The 16311-nt window shown below is 52.9% G+C and overlaps 1 protein-coding gene across 1 annotated transcript in view; it reads left to right on the top strand.

Annotated features, from left to right (window-relative positions):
* Nucleotides 1–11668: 11668 nt before the first annotated feature.
* The window catches only part of SH2B3 (SH2B adaptor protein 3), a 93487-nt gene continuing 88844 nt past the window's right edge, over nt 11669–16311 (top strand). Inside the window, exon 1 of the mRNA XM_039504969.1 lies at nt 11669–12368. The gene's annotated coding sequence lies outside the window, so the exon portion shown is untranslated. The remainder of the gene's footprint in view (nt 12369–16311) is intronic.

The following is a 16311-nucleotide window of genomic DNA, read 5'->3' as shown; positions in this document are numbered from 1 at the left end:
GACTCACACCGCTGGGAGCCCAACCCCCTGCGGGTAGGGTGACCAGACAGCAAATGTGAAAAATCAGGACGGGAGGTGGGGGGAAATAGGAGCCTATATAAGAAAAAGACCCCAAAATCGGGACTGTCCTTATAAAATCGGGACATCTGGTCACCCTAGCTGCCGGCCACATGCAAAGGTGCAAGTACCCGGGACCCTGAGTCCTGCGGCGACTGGGGGCCAAGCCCCGTCATTGTGCAGTGTGGACCCAGCTCAAGCCCCAGAGCCCAGTCGGAAGCTCTGTGCAGCGGGGGAAGGGCCCCTTAGCAAGGTGGGGAGATCTGGGGCCAGCCCTAAGCCCAGGTTGACCATGCAGTGTGGACATACCCTAAGGCAGTGGTTCTCAACCAGGGGTATGTGGGTATGCTGAGGTCTTCCAGGGGGCACTCAAATCTGCTAAATCAGTGGGTCTCAACCTGCCAGTCGCGAACTCCGTGGGGGTTGCAGGATGGGTTTAGGGGGATTGAAAGTGCAGGGCCGGCGCTAGGGGTGGCAAACTGGGCAATTGCCTGGAGGCTCGTTAAGCTAAGTTCGGTGGCTCGGGTTTAGACAAGGCTCAGACGTGAAACGCAGGCTCCAGTGTCCCACGGAAAGGTAAGTACAATATAGTCCAGTGGATGGATTTGATGATGGTATGGTAGAAATGAGAATGTCAGCAGTTTTTCAGTGAGAGGGCGCCGTGCCACTTGTATTTTGATGTCTGATTTTGTAAGCAAGTCGTTTGTAAGTGAGGTGTAACTTGGGGGTGGGCAAGACCAATCAGCCTCCTGAACGGGGTACAGTCATCTGGAAAGGTTGAGAGCCGCTGCCCTAAGGGATTAGAGGCGATCCGGATGGCCGTGTGGTACAGGTCAGAACATTAATGCTTCTGGGAGAAATTGCTATTGCAGGATGTTATTATTAGTCACATTACTGGAGTGCAGGCCATGGACCCTGCTGTGCCGGGCACTGTACAACCACGGAACAGAGTCCCTGCCCCAAAGAGCTTCCAATCCGAGTATAAGACAAGAGACAACAGATGGCTATGGACTGGCCAGGACAAGGAAACAGCAAGACAATATGCCACGAGTTCCACCCTTGGGCCTTAACTTCAAGGTGCTGGGCCCACAGATAACTAGGGCTCTGGGTAAAGCCGAGGGGTGACAGCTCCACTCCTGGGCTCCGTGAGAAGCTTTACCACAAGGCTAATTGCTCTATTTGAGGTGCCCTCCTTTGGCTGCCTCTTCTGACACAGATACCGAGCAAGGCGTGTATCAAAACGTGCCTGTCAAAACAAGCTGGTCCACTGCCCAGACTTGTCCCCCTGGGGAAAAGGTGAAAGGACAAAGAACATACGACAGGTGCTAGGCCCAGCTATTACGGTCAGCCTGGTGTACAGGCCTGTATAGAATAGAATATTGGCAGCAGGGCAGCCAGTGGTACCAGCGTACGAGCAGCTGCACTTACAGGCCCAGCTGCGATGGGTGCCCCATTGTCTTAGCTCTATGCGAGAGACAGTCCCCACCCCAAAAAGTGAGTAGTCTAGAAAAACTAGATTTATTATCCCTATTTTACACACTGCCTTGCCCAAGGTCGCACGGGGAGTCCATGACAAAACTGGGACTAGAACCCAGCTCTTCCCAGGTCCCTCTGCAGAGTTTCACAAATACATCGCCGGTCACTGACAGGCCTGAGCACAGGAGATGAATCTGGGAATTATTATTGTAAAATGTTTATGCTGCAGCAGCTAGCGCAGAGGCTTCAAATCTGATCATGGTAGGTGCTGTATGAACACATAAAGCCCTGGCCCTTGCCCCAGTCTACAGTCTAACACGAGTTGGTCCATTGAAGCCAGGGGGAATAGTTGGTGGGTTGAAGCTAAGCACGTGTCTCAGTGTTTGCAGGCTCAGGGCCTGAGTCTACCAGTGCACTACGCAGATTGTGTGTATCTCCTTGTCCGTGCTTTCAAGAGGACACAGCCAGTGCCCACTCTTTGAATGTACTGGTGCCATCGGTATTTAATTGTGGCTTGATTCCTTATATGGGGCATCGATTGAGTGATGTTATACATTGCACAACAACCTGACAAATCTAGTGACTGCGTTATCCTTCTTAGGATAGCATCACTTACAGTATGTAGACACTATTGCTTCTTTCACAAGACCAGAATACGTTTGTGGGCCCAACACCGGAACATAATTTGCAATCAAACAATTAATAACAGGGAAATTAAGCCTTCCTCCTCGCCCACATAAAAAGGAAATGCACAAACCACTAAAGCCTATGATGATGCACACTATAATACACATGACTGAAATCAAGAGGTGGCCACTGAGCCAAGGGTGAATTTGGTCCAGGATAGTATTGCAATTATGCAAGTGTCTAGGAATCAAAGGTCCCCTGCAGACAAGTGCATGTAACCTTGTGTGTAGGTTTTTCTTTGTAGCAGGACAGTGTTTCCTCAGGAGAGTGGGTTGACCCTGTTTTCTGTCAAAAACTGCAATTTTGTCAAAAATCTAAATGTTTGGCAGGAACGTGTCGCTTTGGCTGAAAATTTTGATGGAAAAAAAGGTGAACCGAATCGTGAAAGAACGTCAGAATGGCCATACTAGGGCAGACCACTGGTCCCTCAAATCTAGTATCCTCTTCGCTGCCAGTGGCCAGTGCCAGATGCTTCAGAGGGAATGAACAGACCAGGGCAATTATCGAGTGATCCATCCCCCGTCATCCAGTCCCAGCTTCTGGGCTTTCTGATTTTGTTTCAATAATGACAAAACATATTAAAATGTGTTTTAATATTAAATATATTAATGTTTTGATGGTCTTGAATGGGAATTTTTTGGAATTTTCATTCTGTGGGAAATTTTGATTTTTTATGCTAATTAATTTTGGCCTGTCGTTCTAATTTGGAATGAAAACAGAGATCACATTTCCCCAGGTTCAGTGCTGCAACACAGCTGCTGGTTTCCTTGGCAGCTAGACCCTTTCCCCTCTGGAATGGAGAATGGGTTTTGAAAGGGCAGCCAAATCAGCCCTAGTTTTTATCTTCTCTCAAAACAGGTTCTGGATGCATGGTCTGCTCGACTCTGCTGCATCATTCTCTACCCATCTTTCCAGTTCTGCACAGAGAGGCCTCGGCTAGTAGAGAGCCGTTGAAGGATGCTTTAAAAATCCCTTTCATGGGAGTTCACTTGCTCACCAGATTAGCTCTGCAATGCAAACTGATTCTACCCACCTTGTAGACCTGCAAACAGGCACCTTCAATGCATTGCCTGCTAAGGGCTGAGTGTAAAGTTGCTACGGCGCGTGTGCAGGCTCAGGCACATGTATTGCACACCAAGTACAAGCCACTCAAAAAATTATTGTTGCAGCTTATTTCTTACACGCTAATGCCAGGCTGGGCACAGTGCGAGCTGCAATGATCAAGGCAGCCCCTGCTCTGCAGAATTTACAGAATAGAAGAGAGCCATGGAGAGGGGGAAATGAGGTGCTGTGAACCCCAGAGGAAAGAGCGGGTGGGTGGGGGGAAGTGCAGTTGAAGTCAACCACAGGCTTTAACAGGAGGTGGATCGGGCCCCCGTCCAGCTGACTGCATGAGCACATGAGGTGAGTAGCCTCTGTCTCACTTGGCAAAGGGCTGCTTGTGGCCAGAGAATGCAGCCCCCTACTCCAGATGCTGTCAGAAGCGGGGGTAGTGCAGTGTTTGGCCTAATTCCTAAGGGCCTGATCCGGCAAAGAGCTGAGGGGAATGAGGGGGCTCTGCCCAGTGGCCCACAGGATGTGGCATTGGGCCCAGAGGCCTGAGCTAAACACACAGTTGAACTAAAGGTGTAAACGTATTGATACAAGCTGGTTTGAAACCAGTTTAAGCATCTCTGCTCAGGGCTGCGTGCTAATTCGGGTCTGGGCCAACGTGTATGTATGTAGATGAGGCCTTAGCCAGAATCCAGTGTTGCTTCATTGCCTTGGTCAGTGTTGTGAGCCACACCCCGAGCAGTGCCTGGCACTATCGCCCTTCCTTCCCCAGGACAGGGTGGCATGAGCCATCGAAACATGCGCAGTTCATTAGTGTAGGCAGCTGTGTGGGTTGGAAACTGAACTGTGCCCTGTTGTCACTGAACTCAGGCCAGGGCAGTCTCAATGGAACGGGAAAAACGTGACACCAAGGTAGCAAACAATCCGGCAGATCCCTCTGTGAAGCAATTAAAGGCAGCCAGCTGCTGTCCTGCTGGCTAATTAGTTAAGAGGGTTTCCTCTTTAATCCGGATTTACCTATTCTCATGCTGATGGCTTCCCATCACCCTCATCCAGCTGGAGCTGTGTAGGGAAGGAAATTTCACTCCACACCTGTTTGTTGCAGGCCCCATTTGTCCTGCTTACTCGGCCCCCTGGAAGGTTGTGACAATCCCTGAGTTACATCTGGCCTGAATGGGTCTCCTCTGAGCTGCTTCACACCACAGGCATGACTCCAGTACTTAAACTGGCGTGATGGAGAACAGAACCAGGGGACTCTCTAAAGCTGCACATACAACTTGTGTGTGTGCCCGCGCGCATCGGCGCCTTTCTGGGTTTGCTGAGCTAACCCCCCACTTACCGTGGCTGCATCCATTTCTTACAGGAAACACAAGGCTGCTCAAGAAGCTAATGGAAAACCTCACCAGTACAGCAATCTCTGAGCGAGACGCATTCATTCTTTGGGACCAAACTGCCCGCCCGCACGCTCTTTCCAAACTAGGACTCTTATTAGTATTGCAAGGAGGTCAGACCCCAATTTTTGACTTGTGGGCTCCCTATTCCAGTGCAGTCAACACTGCACAGATGAGTAAGCCCCACAGCTGATGAAATAGTCTCTAGTCCACGGGGGGAATCTAGGAACCAGGGGACCATGAGTTTGAGGCTCACCTCTTCTGCTCCCTGCTGTTTATAGTTCTGAGCCCTTCACTTCCCTTATTCAGGAGCCAGGCCGCTGACCCGGCCCTTAGGAAGCAGGCAAGTATAATTTCCCCCTCATTTTACAGAGAAGTTAACTGAAACATTGCACTGGGTCATTGCAAGGGTCATTCCCTTCACTGGGAATTGACACCACGCTTCTAATATGCCTGACTGAGGTTTCATTCAGGCTGAATGTGCCAAATCTCTATGGTTGGCAAGCCTGGCTGTAACCACTAGGTAACACTGCCTTCTGAGACAGCAGTAGAGTCCAGAAGTCCTGATCCCTAATATTCTACTGCTGTCTTGCAAATAGTTATGCAACCCACTGGCAAAGAACGTGCCACAGGATCCTCTAGTGGCTGGCCCGAATATAGAGCTAACAATTACTTGTTAGCTCACATGGTAGAGCTCTGTTCTGTGGAGCTAATGGACCAATGGCCAAGCTCCTCAATGGGAGTCAGGTGCCTGTTGAAATTAATGAGAATTAGGTGCCTAAATACCTTTGGATCTGGGCCAAAGTTCAAACCCTTCTTATGACCCAGGGGAGGATGCACCTGCTGGGCATCACTGGTGTTTTTCCCCCCAGTTTTATTTTTGTACTGTTTTTTGAATCATATTATTTGTAATAATACAACAGGAGAGAAGCTCCTAAACACCAGGTTTCTAGCTGGAAACAATTATCTGTCAATGGTGGCGTGAGGGGGCCACCAAATACAGGGGTTCCACATTTCAGCCATATGGCCCGCAGTGACTGTACCACTACTGCTACTGCTCTCTGGCATGATCTCCAAACTTCCCATAGCCTCGGTGGGCGTTAGGAGTGTGGACAGAATGCAAGACGAGGTCCTATTCAGTAGTATATTGTGAAAACCCTTCTGCTGTGTGTACTGGGATTTTTTAATGTGTGGGGATTGAGTGGGAATTTGTTACCCAGCCTGGTGACAACCAGGTAAACAAAGATCTAGAATTTCAAAGCGGATATAAAACTTTTGTCAAACACTGATATACAGTAACTCCTCAATTAACGCTGTAGTTGTGTTCCTGAAAAATGGGACTTTAAGTGAAACGATGTTAAGTGAATCCAATTTCCCCATAAGAATTAATGTAAATAGGGGGGATTAGGTTCTAGGGAAATTTTTTTCACCAGACCAAAAAAAAAAATATATATATATATATATACACACACACACACAGAGAGTACACGTTTTAAACAAACAATGTAATACTGTTCACAGCTATGATGATTGTGAAGCTTGGTTGAGGTGATGAAGTTAGAGGGTGAAAGAGGGTGGGATATTTCCCAGGGAATGCCTTGCTGCTAAATCAGTGGTTCTCAGACTTTTGTACTGGTGACCCCTTTCACACACCAAGCCTCTGAGTGCGACCCCCCCCCCTTATACATTAAAAACACTTTTTAATATATTTAACACCATTATAAATGCTGGAGGCAAAGCAGGGCTTGGGGTGGAGGCTGACAGCTTGCGATCCCCCATGTGACCCCCTGAGGGGTCCCAACCCCCCAGTTTGAGAACCCCTGTGCTAAATGATGAACTAGCACTTGGCTGAGCCCTCAAAGGTTAACACGTTGTTGTTAATGTAGCCTCACACTCTACAAGGCAGCAGGAATGGAGGGGAGGGGAGACAGCATGGTAGACAGAGACAGACACACACCCTGTGTGTGGGCGAGAGAGAGATGCGCCCTGCCCCTGTCTGTGTCCCCACCCTGCTCTATATGGAGAAGAAGGGGTAAGCGGGGTGTAGGCGCAGGGGGAAGGGGGACACCCTGACATTAGCCTGCCTCTCCCCCCCCCACCGCACTGCAAGCAGGAGGCTCGGGGATCAGCTCAGCGGCAGAGGCCAGGAGCAGCAGGGGCAGCGAGTTATATGGGCCCATGGTGCCCGTGCTCCAGCAATATTCAGGGCCCAGGGGCCTGGCTCCACCACTGTTCAGCCCCACTTGCTGCCCCCACGTGCCTCCCCCAAGCGTCCCTGCCTGTGCCCCGGGCAGCTCTGCGCTGTGCTCTGCTCTGCCAGCTCCTGGCATCAACTGCTGCCGCAGGGTCCTAGCGCCTCCCATCACTAGTGCCAGGGCAGGCTGCCTATGCCCTTCCGCCTTGGATGGAGGGACCCTTCCCTTTTCCGGCGGGACCCTCCACCAGCACAAGCCCCGCCCCCTGCAGTTACCACTCCTGCCCCACGCTGGGCAAGAGGCAGTCCCATCCCCCACCCCCAGTGAGGCTACAGTGAGGGGCAGTAGCAGGGGCGGAGGCACACATGTGATGGCAGCCCCCCCACCACCACCACCACTGGGAGGTGAGGGAGGCTTCCTGGACCGGAGCGGGCCCTAGGAGCACGTGAAGTTACAGTGGTGCAAGGTGAGTGTGCTGCCTGGGGGGAGAGGGCTGGGGGGAGTCCTCGCTGGCCCCAGCTGGGGGCAGCCTGCCTGCAGCCCAAACGCCTCATCCCTGGCCCCGCCCCACCCCAGAGCCTGCACCCCCAACCAGAGTCCCCGCACCCCAACCCTCTGCCCCAGCCCTGAACCCCCTTCTGCACTGTGAACCCCTCATCTCCCGCCCCACCCTGCAGCCTGCACTCCAACCCTCTGCCTGAGCCCCTCCCACCCCCCAAACCCCTCATTCCCAGCCCCACTCCAGAGCCCTCACATTTTTACATTATTTTAAAAAATATATCGGCTTACAAGGCAGGTGTGTGGGGGGTCGGACTTGGACCTGTTCTGGGCACCACCAAAAATTATACAACCCTGCCACCCCTGAGGAGCAGCACATGGCAGTGCGGGGAGGGACAGCTGCACTTGCTAGCCTGCTGGGCAGCTGCTGCACAGGGAACTTAGGGGAGCGGGGAGCTGATAGGGGGGCTGCTGGTCCACCCTGGTTCCAAGCCCCCACCAGCTAGCTGCAATGGGCTGCTCTTCCTGCAAGCAGTGGACAAAGCAGGTGGCTGCCCAATGACGTTAGAAGGGAGCATTGCACAACTTTAAACGAGCATGTTCCCTAATTGATCAGCAACTAAACAACGTTAACAGGGACGGCTTTCAGTGAGGAGTTACTGTACGTTTATTAGAAAACAAAGTCTCCCTTATTAGCCAGCACAATACTAAAAATGTCCACTAGATGGTAACAGAAACTCACTTTTGGCATTGTGGCAGCATTCCTTTCTTACATGCAGGAATTTTAGGTAATTCCTCGGTTCTGGCCTGCGTCATCTCCCCTGCTGTTCTAGTCTGGCGTTCCCATTTTGGCACCAGATGCTATTTAAATGAATCCTCTGAGCCAAGGATTTCAATGTGCTTTACCCATGGTGATTAGGTTCCACAGTACCCTTTGTGCAGCCAGTGAGTGTGAATCGCTCCATTTTCCAGATGGGGAAACCGAGGCACAGACCACTGACGTGACTTGCCTGAGATCACACAGCAAGTCAGCGGCAGGTCCAGAAGACAAGCCCAGACTCCCAGAACCCTGCAGTAACCATGACACTCACCCCCCTAAAACTAAATAAGATATTACCAAACGGGCACAGAACTTACACAGTGCTCTCCTGGTTTGCAACCGCTACCCTTCCCCCACTCTGCCTCCTTGCCTCGTGTCTCCCACAGCCACGTGTGCCTTTTTGCACACTGCCCCGTGTGCTTGCTACGCCCTCCCTATTTCAGTCCAGCAAACCCCACTCTCCTTTTATCCCAGTGGCTCCTGCAGACTCACTGCAGTCTAGACATCCCACAAGACGTGATTCAATAATACTAAGGATGCTTTATATAGCATGCCAGCCATTCGCTCTTCAGTGCGTCCTGGCTACTCTGAGATACCAGCTCCTTTGGGGCAGAGACTATCTTTCTTCTGGGTGATGTAAAGGGCTGAGTGTATTGCATTCATAACCAATTAATCATTAAACAGCATGCATCAGTAGCTCTCCAAGTCTTTTAAGCCAGATAGCCATGAGTTCACTGAGACCCCCTTATAATTTCTTTAGGAACCAGTCTCCCTAGTTACAAGAGCAGCACTGAAGCCTTTAGAAAACTTTCAGAGAACGAGGCAGCAATCGGCCGGGACGCCCTGGCACCTGGGCTGCGAGTGCATCGCCCTTAATCCTAGCTGGAGGCATATTACGGAGGTTTTCCTGGTGCACTCCGGAGCAGCATGGACCTGGCCCAGCTGCAGGGCCAGTCACAGTGATGTTTAACATTCCTGACAGGAAGTCACTTCCCAAGAGCACCAGAGCAAACAAAGAATCGTAGCTAAAAATAAACATCGGCTTAACCCGCTAACGGAATGGCTGTGCTGCCTGTGTGGGGTGATCGGGCACAGATGGGACATGTTGTGACTCCAACTGACGTGACGCAATAACAACAGTGAGAGGATACCATATATGGCCTGCTCCGCAGGGCTACGCCATGAACTCGGCGGCCGTTGGACACTTCTGCTACCTGCACTCGGCCTGTTCCTGCATCTGGCTGCGGACCCAGCAGTCCCCATGACGGCAATGGGAGCTTTGCCCTATATTTAGTGCTGAGTTGGTGTGGATAACGAGTTCCCGTGCAACAGGAAAAAGGCAATTAAAAGAACTCTTAGTCTGTGTTTTATAGGGATGGTTACAAATACGTGTGGAGGTAAAGATCTGTTACATGCTCAGGTTTTAGGGATGGTATTATATACAGGTAACAATGGAGGGATTTGGGGCAGTATTGTTCTGTTATTACTATCTGTCTTATGGTTGCACTGGGGTCCCACTGTGCTAAGAACTCTACATCTTACACAGTAAGAGACAGTCCCTGCCTGCTGAGCTTACATCTAACTAGACACAACAGACAAAGCAAGGATTGTCATCTCTTTTCTTTACAGCTGGGGAGTTGGAGCACAATGAGATTAAGAGATTTGCCTAAGGTCATCTAGGAAGTCTGTGGCAGAGACAGGAATTGAACCCAGGATCCCAGCACTATACCTTCAGCTTCCCAAGACATATGAGTGTCATCAGCTGTACATAGGAAGGTACTCAGCTATTTAGTGTGGAATTACAATACACAAGCAGACAGGCAGAGGCTGGTGGTCAGCAGGGTTAGCTGTGATTGCCTGTAGGGTTAGGCACTGTGGTAGGTGAGCAGGTGTTTTCTACCCAGGCAGGTTTTAAAGGAAGCTTCAAAGTCTTTTGTGCGTCAGGTTGTCTATTGTCAGTGAGGGCACCAGCCACTGCCTATGCAGTTCTGCTCAAGAAGAAGGGAAAACCATTAGTTCCCCCAACGTTTCTGATTCTTCACAGCCTAGGTCTGAGTGTAAAAGGCCAAAGAAAGGGCCCTGTTCTTGATTTTTTTCACATACAGGCCTCGCAGTGAAGCCAGTGGGAGAAGTGACTGCATAGACCAACTAAATTTCACTCTACAGGCAAATAAGCATCATCCTGTCATTTTGGATGGCTCAGTAGATTGTGTGTCTGAGGGCCAGTCATGCAGCCCTTAATTCTCTGGGACAGTACAATTGTCCCATTGACCAGTCTCAAACTGGAGTTACACCCAATGCTTCTTCCCTTTGCTTCCAAGACAGCAAAGACTGCTGCTGGTGGAGTCCATCCCTCCTCGCTAGGACTGGCTTGATCATAGAGAAAGGCATTGTGACTGCACTTTTTATCCTGATCCCCTTTTCAAACACTGCTAAGGGAAAATCAAGGCACCGCTCTCTACTATGATCAATATTCTTTGGGCTTGGCTAAAGCCCCACAGCTTGCCTCTTGCAGAGGGATTACGTCATTTAACAACGACAGAAGGATAAAAACAAGAAGAAAAGATTGCAGAGAATTCCCAAGTGCATAAATAGCTTTCCTGGAAGCATGACAGACTCCCTTGTGCTATAACACCAGCCGCAGGATGGGACTGGCTTTTAAGGAACAAAGACCCATTTTCTGAAAACATCCCTGGTAATAAAAAAAAGTGTGTGGGTGGAAGAGTACTGAAAATATATAATATACCAATACTCTGCACTTCAACAGCACCTTCCATCCAAGGTCTCAAAGTGCTTTGCACACAGAATTCATGAACCCTCCTCCCAAGCCTTTCTATCCTGGTGAGTGTGTAAATGGCACTTTTTACACCAAATTCCAGCTGGAAAATGCAAAGTCTGTGAGAACCCTTTTTTTTTTCTTTGGTTCTTCTTTAACTTAAAAGCAGGTAACTTTTAAATTGGGGAAGAGATAGCTCAGTGGTTTGAGCATTGACCTGCTAAACCCAGGGTGGTGAGCTCAATCCTTGAGGAGACCACTTAGGGATCTGAGGCAAAAATTGACTCTCCTAGTGAAGGCAGGGGGCTGGACTCAATGACCTTTCAAGGTCCCTTCCAGTTCTAGGAGATTGGTATATCTCCAATTATTACATTACCATTTAGGGAACTGCAGTAAAAATCTGGGATTAGTCCTGCTTTGAGCAGGGGGTTGGACTAGATGACCTCCTGAGGTCCCTTCCAACCCTGACATTCTATGGAAGGGGAAAAAAAGGAAATGAAGAATTAAGCCAAATACAACTTTAAATCACCCCAAAAGTCCCCCCCCTTGATGACACAACCACCCCTCCAGGGGGCGCCGTTGCAGAGCAATGGAAGCGCAGCCCGAGGAGATCGGGACGAGAAACCTCGTGCTGGAGGCAGCGGTTTAATGTCAGGGTGCAAGTTTTTTTCCTGTCGCTGGAAAAGCAACCGAGCCGAATTTCTCCTCCCCGCGCACGGCGATGGCTTCCCGGCCGTGCGTGGGCAGGCCCGCGGCATAGGCGGGCGACAGGCGGTGCACTGAAGGCGCAGGCTGGGGGTGTTTCTCCGCCTTTCAAGCCGTAGATAAGACGGGTGGGGGGGCTCATTCTGTGCCGCTCGGTCTCCCCTCCCCTGCAGCCCCGGCGGGGCGCAAGGCAGCACTGAGCAGCCGGCTACTTTCGGTATCGTTTGCGGCCGGACTCCGACTCCCTCTCTCCTTATTGGTCCGAAAGTTGCCTTTTAACCGGCGGGCTGTAAACACGCAGCCCCTTTCCGCGGCGCGCAGGGGCGGGCTGATCGCCCGGGGAAGAGACCCACCCGCGCAGCAGCGTGACAGCGACTTTCGCGGCCCCCGGGGAGACCGGAGTGCGGCGCACGTGGGCGCCAGGGAAGAGGCGCTGGGGGCGGCAGCCCCCCCGCTGTCTGCACCCGGGGCCAGCTGGCCTGCCCCTCCCCCGCACCCCCCAGCGCCGCTGCTCTTTGCCGACCAGCCGGGGACCCAGCAGCGGGGGGGGTCCCGCGCTCCAGGCCAGTGCCGCGGGGCGGAGCCGCCGCCGACCCCTCTCCGCGCCCGGGTTTCCTGCCCGAGCCCGGCGCCGCCCGGCCCGAGGCAGCAGCACCTGGCCCCGCGGCCAGCACCATGGGCGAGCGCCACACGGACGGCTTCTCCTGCAGGTACGGCCCCTGCCCGCGTCCCCTCGCCGCCTGGCCCGGGGGCATCCCTGGCCGGAGCCCGCCTCCCGGGGTGCCCCCGGGGACCCCCCCTGGCCGGAGCCCGCCTCCCGGGGTGCCCCCGCGGACCCCCCCGGGCGGGAGCCCGCCTCCCGGGGTGCCCCCGGGGTACCCCCCTGGCCGGAGCCCGCCGCCCGGGGTGCCCCTGGGACCCCTGGCCCGGAGCCCGCCTCCCGGGGTGCCCTGGGACCCCCTGCCCGGAGCCCGCCTCCCGGGGTGCCCCTGGGACCCCTGGCCGGAGCCCGCCTCCCGGGGTGCCCCAGGGACCCCTGGCCGGAGCCCGCCTCCCGGGGTGCCCCAGGGACCCCTGCCCGGAGCCCGCCTCCCGGGGTGCCCCGGGGGACCCCCCCTGCCCGGAGCCCGCCTCCCGGGGTGTCCCGGGGGACCCCCCCTGCCCGGAGCCCGCCTCCCGGGGTGCCCCGGGGATGTGGCCTTGGTTCCCTAGCGCTGGCCCGGAGCGCAGCCCGGCGGTACAAGGGGCCCGATCCCCCCCCCCCCCTTGGCACCACCACGTGCGCGCTGAGCGCCGCCGACTCCATCCGCCCGAGGCAGGGACAGGTGCGGGGCTCGCCCGGCCGGGGCGAGGGGCCGGGGCCGGGGCCCTTCCCGCCGGGCTGCCCTGGAAAGTGAAAGTAGCGGCGGCCGCGGCTCCTATTCCTGCTGCGTAGGGAGGGGCCGCGCGGGGGTGGGGGGCGGCCAGGTCCTCCCGAGCCCCCCGGGAGCTGCGGGGCACAGGGGCGAGGAGCCCCCCAGCCGCTCCCGGAGCCTGAGGGGGGGTTCAGGCCCCTCCAAGCAGGAGCCTAAGCGGGGCGGCCTGAGGCTCCAGGGTCAAGCGGTCCCTGTCCGGGGCGGGGGACCCCGCCCGCTCGGTGTCGCTGGCCACGAGGCGCCCCCCACGTGCCCGGGCCCCTTTTCCAGCTGCGGGCTGACAAGCCCCGGCCCCGGGACTGGATGGATGGAGCGCGCCCCGGGTCTCCGGCCTGATCCCCCGGGCAGGGTCTCCCGGGGGCAGCCCCAGTCTCAGTCCGGCTGCCCCCCCGCCGCCCCCTGCATTCACAGCGGGGGCGCCGAGAGCAGGGGCTGCCCCCGGGCCGGACCGCTGGGGTCGGTGCATCGCGCAGGGGCAGAGCCAGGCTCGGCTCGCTGGCGATGCTCGCTCCCTGGAGCAGCCCTGCTGCCCGCGGCACCCGGGCTCGGCTCCTTCCCCCAGCCGGGCGCTCGGAGCAGGGACGTTCCCAAGCCTGCGGCTGTTTGCCGAGGTGCTTTGACAGCCACCGGACCTGGGATTGACTGGAGTTGTTGTTACCGGTTGAGTCAAGATGGGCTGGGGAAGGCGGGTGGCAGGTGGCCCGCTGGGGGCTCGAATTATTCTTTGCAATGAGGTAACTGAACAAGTGGCGGAGAGAGGAACTGACAACATGCTCCGAGAAGCCTTTTTCTGAGGCACCTCTGATGGGACTGGAGTTTTACCAGCAGGTTATTTGATCGAGTAGAAGGGCCTGTGAAATCAAAGGGAGGTTTTTGCCTTTGGCTTCATTGAAAGCAGATCAAACCCTAATATTTCCTTATCAGTTACCTCCCCCCCCCAACAAAAACCTCCACTTTTATTTATAATTTACACGACTCGGCATTTCTGGCAGTTACAATTTCTTGTTTGTGATGATAAAACCTCAGGAAGGACCCTTTTATTTTTGAATTGGACCCATAGGAGTGGCCAGCCTGCTGGCACCCCGAACTGTTCCATGGAGATTTGTTTATAATGAGAGCTCTGTGGCTTTGCATTGTGTCTAAGCAAGGAAATCAGTGGCTTTTACTTTCAAGTCTTGTTTTGTGCGAGCTCCTCGTTCGGTTGTGGAAAAACCTCGGCAGGATGATAGAATTGGCACAAATCCTACAGAGGGTGTAGGCATAAGACAAAGTGTAAGCTGTTTAAATAGCCTGTTGTGTTAGAAGGATCATGTTGTAACACACTAGTGTTGCCTATAAAGGGCCAACTTCAGACGTGGCATGACTATACATTTATAAAGCGAGGTAAGTAGGTCCCAAGAGAAGGGGGTGTGTGTGTGAGAAGGTGTATGACTAAGCAGGGGAAGTCTGCTTTTTAAACCCTCCTGTTTGGTACTGCTCCAGCGGCACTCTGCTCTTCCACCTCCCCGTTGGGCTTATCCCAATATGTTGCTACCTAACTTAGACCCTACATCCCAGCAGGTACATGAGGCTCCCTGGATATTTATATCGCTCCCATCACTGAGTTAAAGGAACGTTGTCTAGACACAGAAGTTGCACCGGTTTAACTTGACTCGGCCTCGTTAAACCAGTGCAGCTTTTCTGTGTGGGCTGTTCGAGACTGGTTCTGTTGGTTCTGTTGGTTCAGCTTGCACCTGTACATTTACCAGTGCAAATTAAACCGAGATACACTAGCTGTAAACTGATCTAAGATTGTGAAAACACACAAGTTGCATGGGTTTAACTCAATTGATATAAAATCACTCTTTGAGTTAAACACAGCTCTGTGTACGACCAGGCCTCCAGCAATCCTTTTATCTTTCCAAAGGTTGATATTTAAAAATAAAACTCATGTTGATTGGGGGGGGGGGGGAAACCAGCGTGCACTCACCAGGTACATGCCTTCGTCGCCCCTCCTCCCCTCACATGTGCCACAGTTTGTCTTTGCCCACTGTGGTGAGAGGGTTCTATAGTTTACCTTTGCTTGTTGCAAGGGATGTGTTCTTTTGTTATCAAGGGCACCTGCTCCCTGAGCTTCAGTCTCACTCTGTTGCACACACACATCAGTTTTCTATCTTTCCCTGGGTTGTTGGGTTTTTTCATGTTTCTGGATCTTTAGAGATCAGTAGAAAAAAGTTCCCAGAAGTACTTTCCACATCCTTTGCCTACTTAGTGCATTTATTTTACTGTCTCTCATTATTCGATCAGTTTGGAGCTGCTGTAATACCTCTAATGGTGTGTTAGATCATTATTCATACGGAGTCTGTTTCTCACGGACCCTACACTAACTTTCATTTGCTTGAGTGATTGGAACACACGTTTTATTGTCAGGATTGCGGTAGCAAGCTGTTCAGCCTTCAAGCAGAGGGTGGCTAACGCTTGCAAAGGTCAGTTCATGAGCAGGTCACAGCCTGGTATGGTGGCAATAACCTGCCAGTCACTGGGATGCCTGCTGGCTTTTCATGCAGGTGTGAAATAACTGGGCAGTTTTTAAGGTGTGCAAGTATCGTCATGTGTGTGAGATTCCAGTGACCTTTAAAAAAAATGTTGGGGAGAACACTTAAGATTTCTTTATACACTATATTATACTATTGAAAAGTCAGTGTCACTCAAGTGAGATCAGAATGTGGCCAGTTATGACCGTATTATGTTGTACAAATATAGGTATGTTTGGGTTTGATATCTCTTCCCACACTGGTGTAAATCAGGAATAACTCCACCAAAGTCAGTGGCATGATGCTAACCGGATTTTCCTCTTCATTACTTGCAGGGGTGTATGTTTAATTATAAAGGAAAAGCCCCTTGAAGTTCTGTAGCATTGCAAAATGTTAACTGTTAACAGTACTTGGCTTGAAATAAAACAGTGATCAGAGTTGGAAAATCGAATGGAAATGTAGCAGTCAGGGTGATGTCAAGTAGTGTCCCAGTTCCTCTGAGGCTGGGAAAGGGAAGGGGGATAGCAGTAACCATGGATGCAGGGGAGTAGCGCATTTATGAGTTCACCCAGAGGTGTGGGGAACAATAGTGCAAGTTCTTGCCAGGCTGCTGGAGCCTGCCAGCAGCGTGACCTGGGAAGGGGCAGGACCAGGGTTAGCCAGGTGATCTGCTGATCGGGTCACTTCCATTGGTGGGGGTTCTGGGGGAGTGCAAAGCTGCCCTC

This window comes from Mauremys reevesii, linkage group 18, assembly GCF_016161935.1.
Source record: "Mauremys reevesii isolate NIE-2019 linkage group 18, ASM1616193v1, whole genome shotgun sequence".
Classification (NCBI taxonomy): Eukaryota; Metazoa; Chordata; order Testudines; family Geoemydidae; genus Mauremys; species Mauremys reevesii.
The sequence above is the reverse complement of the archived record's forward strand: the minus strand, read 5'-3'. Positions and strand labels throughout refer to the sequence as shown.